We start from the raw sequence: 5,408 nt of genomic DNA, 5'->3' as shown, positions 1-5,408 counted from the left end.
ATTCTATTTGATTGGATGGTTGTGATGAGACAAGATCTCTAGGGGTGCGTTTTTCATTAATAAAATGTTTGGTCTTTGAAATCTTGTTTAACTCTTATGTTCTATTTCTCATGGAATGAGATCTAAATGTTTTGTATGGAATTCTTTGGGTTCTATGTGTCATGTTACATCTACGGGGTACCGCTAGGTCTTTACAATTATGCTTGTGGAAAATTTCTATATTATTGGGGCCAAATGTGAAATGCACATCCCAAAAAACACAAATTTGATATGCCCTGACCTGTTACTAGACCCATATTCTTTTTTGAATATTTATATCAAACAAGAAAATATATTTTTCAATATGATAATTATTTCCAATAGAGTTATGTGTGGAAAAAATTTCTTGACATAACAAAGGGAGAACAACAAAATGAGTAAAATTTAACCAATGAACATACGTCCTGATACAATTAAAAATTGTTGGATTATAAAAAGTATAAATAATTAAATTAAACTAGAAGACATATAATTTTTTAACTAAATAAATCCAAAAAATGATTAATATTTTATTTCACCTTCTTATTTCAAAATGTAGATTTTATAGGTCTTCTTGATAATTTTCTTTAATGTTAAAGTTCATATTCAATTTAAGATGTATGGGTTTTTCACCCTAAAAAGCTGCGAGTGAAATTATATAAATATAGGAATAAATTTATTTTAACTTTTAAAGTGCAAGAGGGTTTCTTGTAAAACCGTGCAAACAAATACATTTTATTAACAATAATAAAACAAAAATGAATAATTAAATAAATCACAAGCTAGTAAACATGTAAATTTTCATATATTTAATAAGTGAGTGAAATAATAAATTTTGAAAAATAAAAATTCATTGAACATGACATACATACGAAACTCAATATATGGACAAAATAAAATTGTTGTGGAGAATCCTATGACACACATAAACATGAAAAACCTAAAAGACGAATTTTCTGGGGGGACAACATGAGCACATAAAACAATATTAATAAGAAGGGACATATACTAATCCAAAGACTTTATTTATTATTGGGGGGATTTAAATATTGATCATTAATATTTTTTAGTTAAACATCATCCAAAAGTCATGAAATCATCAACATTCAAGTTTAGTAATTCAATCAATGATAGACTTTGTGGAATGTCAAAGAGTAGTTCTGACAGTTATTCATTTGAATTGATGGACCTATTGAGGAGATCTCATCTGAAGGATGCATTTGGTGGTGTCATGGGAGTAAATAGAGGATATATAATTGGGGAAGGCATCATAGATGTCATTGTTATTGAAGGATTGGATTGAGGGATACTAGGTATAGACTGCTCGTCACCATCGTTCTTTTTCAATGTTTCATGTATTAATTGTAGTTTCTTAGTAAATAGCGTCACTTAGATCTTTGAGATAGAAAGGATTCATTTCAACATAAATACTTTTTTCCATTTAACACTTCATGCATCTCATTCGTAATTTCCTTGACCCTATTTTACTTTCTTACCCTTAGTAGTTTTTTCTACAACTTCTTGATTCTTTTCTTGGTGAATTCTTCCTTTGTAATCATATTTTTTATCTCTCCAATATTTCCAATGCATTAATATTTTGGAAGGCGTTGACTGCTACAGCAAGATTCTAAAACGCCTTAGGTTCATCACTATAAGGACTATATATGATGAGAGTCATTTCAAGTTCTTCTGGCTTTTTCAACGACCCTATGTTTCTTTTCTTATGTGACACATTTCTTTCAGCTTCATTTTCAATCAAAGGAAATATTCATTTTTTCTAGGCATGGCTAAAGATGAGGTATATGAGGATTTATGTGTTTGTTTAATAATGTCGTTGTTATTGGTCTTGTAGTTGTATTTGACAATTTTGAAATCTTTAATGTGCGTGTAGTTTGAATTATAAAATTTCTTAGTATAAACAATAATTATCTTGGAATGAAGTTAAATGATAGTATATTATCTTGAATTTTATGTTGTTTTTAGATCTGATCTAATACTAGCCAAATATTTTGAGTTAATCCTTTACTATAAGGAAAAGAATTAATATTATTTAAGTTTGAATAAGTAGTATCCACAATACATGGTCATAAACTTATTATAAATATGATTCTTATAGAATTACATTAATATTTTTTCCAATTATGGAAGAAATTATATTTAGTAGAAATTTATACTACCTACAAATATTTTTAAAACTAAATCCTACCTAATTGTGTTTTTATTAATACATGATATGCATTAACCTGTAAGATCTTGTAACTATTCTTAACTAAGAATAATCTAAGAAATTAAAAGCAATCACTTTTGGAAAGAAAGGAGAAGTAAGTTTAAGAACAAAGTTTAAGAAGTGAGTTTTGGTCATTTTCAAACGGCCATAACTTGTTGCTCAGGAAGAGTTAGAGGTGGTTTCTGATATGGTTGGAAATCAATTGAAGATATATTTCCAACTCCTCCGAGTTTCTGCACTTTTGATATAGTATGATGGAGATATGTCTATCAGAAGTTGGGTTGTCAAAGTTAGGAAAGTCAAATTCCGGATTTAAGTAAGGGAAACTAGTCTTTTCACCCAATTATTTTCTAATTCGTTTTAAGGGTTTAATTGGGATAAAAATAATTCTTAAGTCAGTTTTGAAAAACAATTCACTCTTAGGGCTTGTGAGAAAAGAGAAGAGAAGAGAAGAAGGAGAACGGATGAAGATAAAGATTTCGTCAAGAACGCCAAAATATTTCAAGTGGAATTCATCGAGGGTGATCAATATTAATGTATGTGAGGCCTTTTTGTGTTTGGTTAGTCCACCCATACACCAATTTATCTCAATCCAGCAATTTATGAGTTGTTTACATGCTAAAAGTTCAAGTTCGTGAAGAAAAGTGTCAAATTGTCATTGATTGAATTGTTGGCTTCCTATTGTTAGTTTATTCTTGTTTCTTCGGATTTATTCAAAGGTTCATCAAGTTTGTATTGAGTTTACCAATAGTCCCATACGTTTGAAAGTACTAGGGAGGTTTGGAGATGAATAGTGTTGACAAATCCACTAGATGCACCTGTGCAAGGCAAGGCTCGTCACGCCTACACTGCACCCAAACTAGACCTCTGACACTGAGGCCTAGTGTGGCATGTCACAGTGCACTACAAATTTGACTCATTCATTAGAGGGGGACACGGATTGCCCTAAATGCACCTGGATTGGCGATTTTGGCCAAATTTTCGTACTTTATCCCTTTTAATCGTTCTAAGGTATACTAACACCTTCAATGGTGAGCATACTGATTTTGGCCAAAGAGTTTTGAAAAAGAAAAAGGGGACATTGATCCCAAAAGAGATTTTTAAAGCTAAAATGTTGAGCAAATTATCTCAACCCAAAGAAACGAAGTTATTTAAAAGCATGTGCTAAAGTGTATTTTGGGTGTAGTCTTGAGAACCTATGTTGGGATAAGAGTTCATATTAACTCAAGTCTCCATGTAATTGTGTAGCCATCATGAGTATTAACGGGTCATAATTTTTGGATGATGAGTTAAGTTAAGATAGTGGATCCACTAACTTGAGGATTTCTATGTGACGGCAAAGTATAGAACACTTCTGCAAAATGGGCGAGTTGTTGTATCACCACTTAGTCTCATAGTGGTGGATGTCGTTAGAGAATCTCATACAAAAAATATATTACTTTGATATATAAATAAAGTTGAGTTTGTTATTGCATTTTTTTCAATGAACTGAGTTATTTGTATGAATATACAAGATGTATACACACACACACACACACATTTCTTGAGTCTTTTTTTCTTTATATTAAGTTCAATATTTTGTAAGTTTAGCAGAGCCAAGGTAAGTGTTTCTTATTATTATTCTTATGCTTAAGTTATTATTTAGCATTTCAACTAATGTACTCGTACATTTATTGTACTGATGCCTGTTGGCCTTCCTCGTCTTATGATCCAGATGCAAGTAACCAGGATCAGCATCGAGTGCCTCATTGATTAAGTTTGAGGATTTAGAGTTAGGTGGCGAGACTCCTTGCATTACAGATCATTCTTTTATTGATTTTTAGTTTTTTTGTTTGCAGAATGTTGTGGGGTTTGTCCCAATATTCGTTCTAGTATTATATTTTCTAGACAGATAGTCAGTCAAATAACTCAGTTTTAAGTCTCTCATTATCTAGAATTTCAGATATTCTATTTTGAGACTCAAGTGTCATTTTGGTTGAGACATTTATTTAAGTTATTTTATGAGAATGTTTCTCTCTTTACATTGAGTTAAGTCTTCTGCTGGGTTAAGTAAGTCAGGATAAGGGTATTCTTAAACACAACAATGTATATTAGGTGTTGGCCACATCTAGGGTGTAGCCTCTGGTCGTGATAAACCTTGAATCTGAGAAAAAAGTCAAGAGTCCTAGGGAGTCTATGAAGGTGTGTCTGTAGAGTCCTAGTAATCGGTGTGAAGCGCGTCACATCTATGATTAGGAGGCTACAACATTTAGGAATTTCTCACTTGTATCATATACCTTTTCATGAATTAGAGTTTATCTAAAAAAAATTCTCTCTAATTCGTGCTTGCGGGTGTTTCAGATCATCATGGCTCCACGAAGAGTAGCAAGATGTCGTCTAGCTAAAAGGAATGTTGAGGAACTAGAGGTACTTTATGCACCAAACATGCACCTCTAGGAGAAGTCACTAATGTTGATTTCCTTGAAGCTATCAAGATGTTAATCTAACCGGTGACTAACGATGTCGGGCAACAAAGAGGGGATCGACAAGAAAAGGCTGACATGTAAAGCATTCTTGAGTTCTTGAGAAAGAATCCTCCCAGCTTCACTTGTTCAAGCACTACAGGTGATGGTCTATGTTTAGTAAGGGTACTTCTAAGGTACTTCAATGGTGGTCTATCTTGGAATAAGTTTGGAAAGCTGAAGGGTGCTTCTAATAGGCCACAATTTAAGAAGAAAAAGTGGCATGCATCATCATCTGCTAGTGCTCATAAACCAAGAAAAAATGGTGAGCATCATGGCCAGAACTCGCAGAAATTCATAGCTGGACCAGCACAGTCTCAAGCTAATGTGGCACAAGAAGGTCGTTGGGTTAGTGTATGTGCTAAGTATGGTAGAAACAACCCAGGTAAATATCGTGAGGGATAGGCAGGTTGCTTCAAGTGTGGTAAAGAGGGTTACTTTACGAGAGAGTGCCCAAAGAATAGGGAAGGTAGTGGATACCTGGACAACAAATCACAATTTTCATCAATTGCTGCACCAGACAAGTCTGCACCTAGAGAAGCCACTTCTGGTACTTGCGGAGGGGCAAACTGCCTTTATGCAATCACTAGCCGCCAAGAGCAAGATAACTCTCCAGATTTTGTCACGAGTATGATCAAATTCATTACATTTGGTGTTTATTC

The sequence above is a fragment of the Solanum lycopersicum genome, chromosome 5, assembly GCF_036512215.1.
Source record: "Solanum lycopersicum chromosome 5, SLM_r2.1".
In the NCBI taxonomy this organism is placed as follows: Eukaryota; Viridiplantae; Streptophyta; class Magnoliopsida; order Solanales; family Solanaceae; genus Solanum; species Solanum lycopersicum.
The sequence above is the reverse complement of the archived record's forward strand: the minus strand, read 5'-3'. Positions refer to the sequence as shown.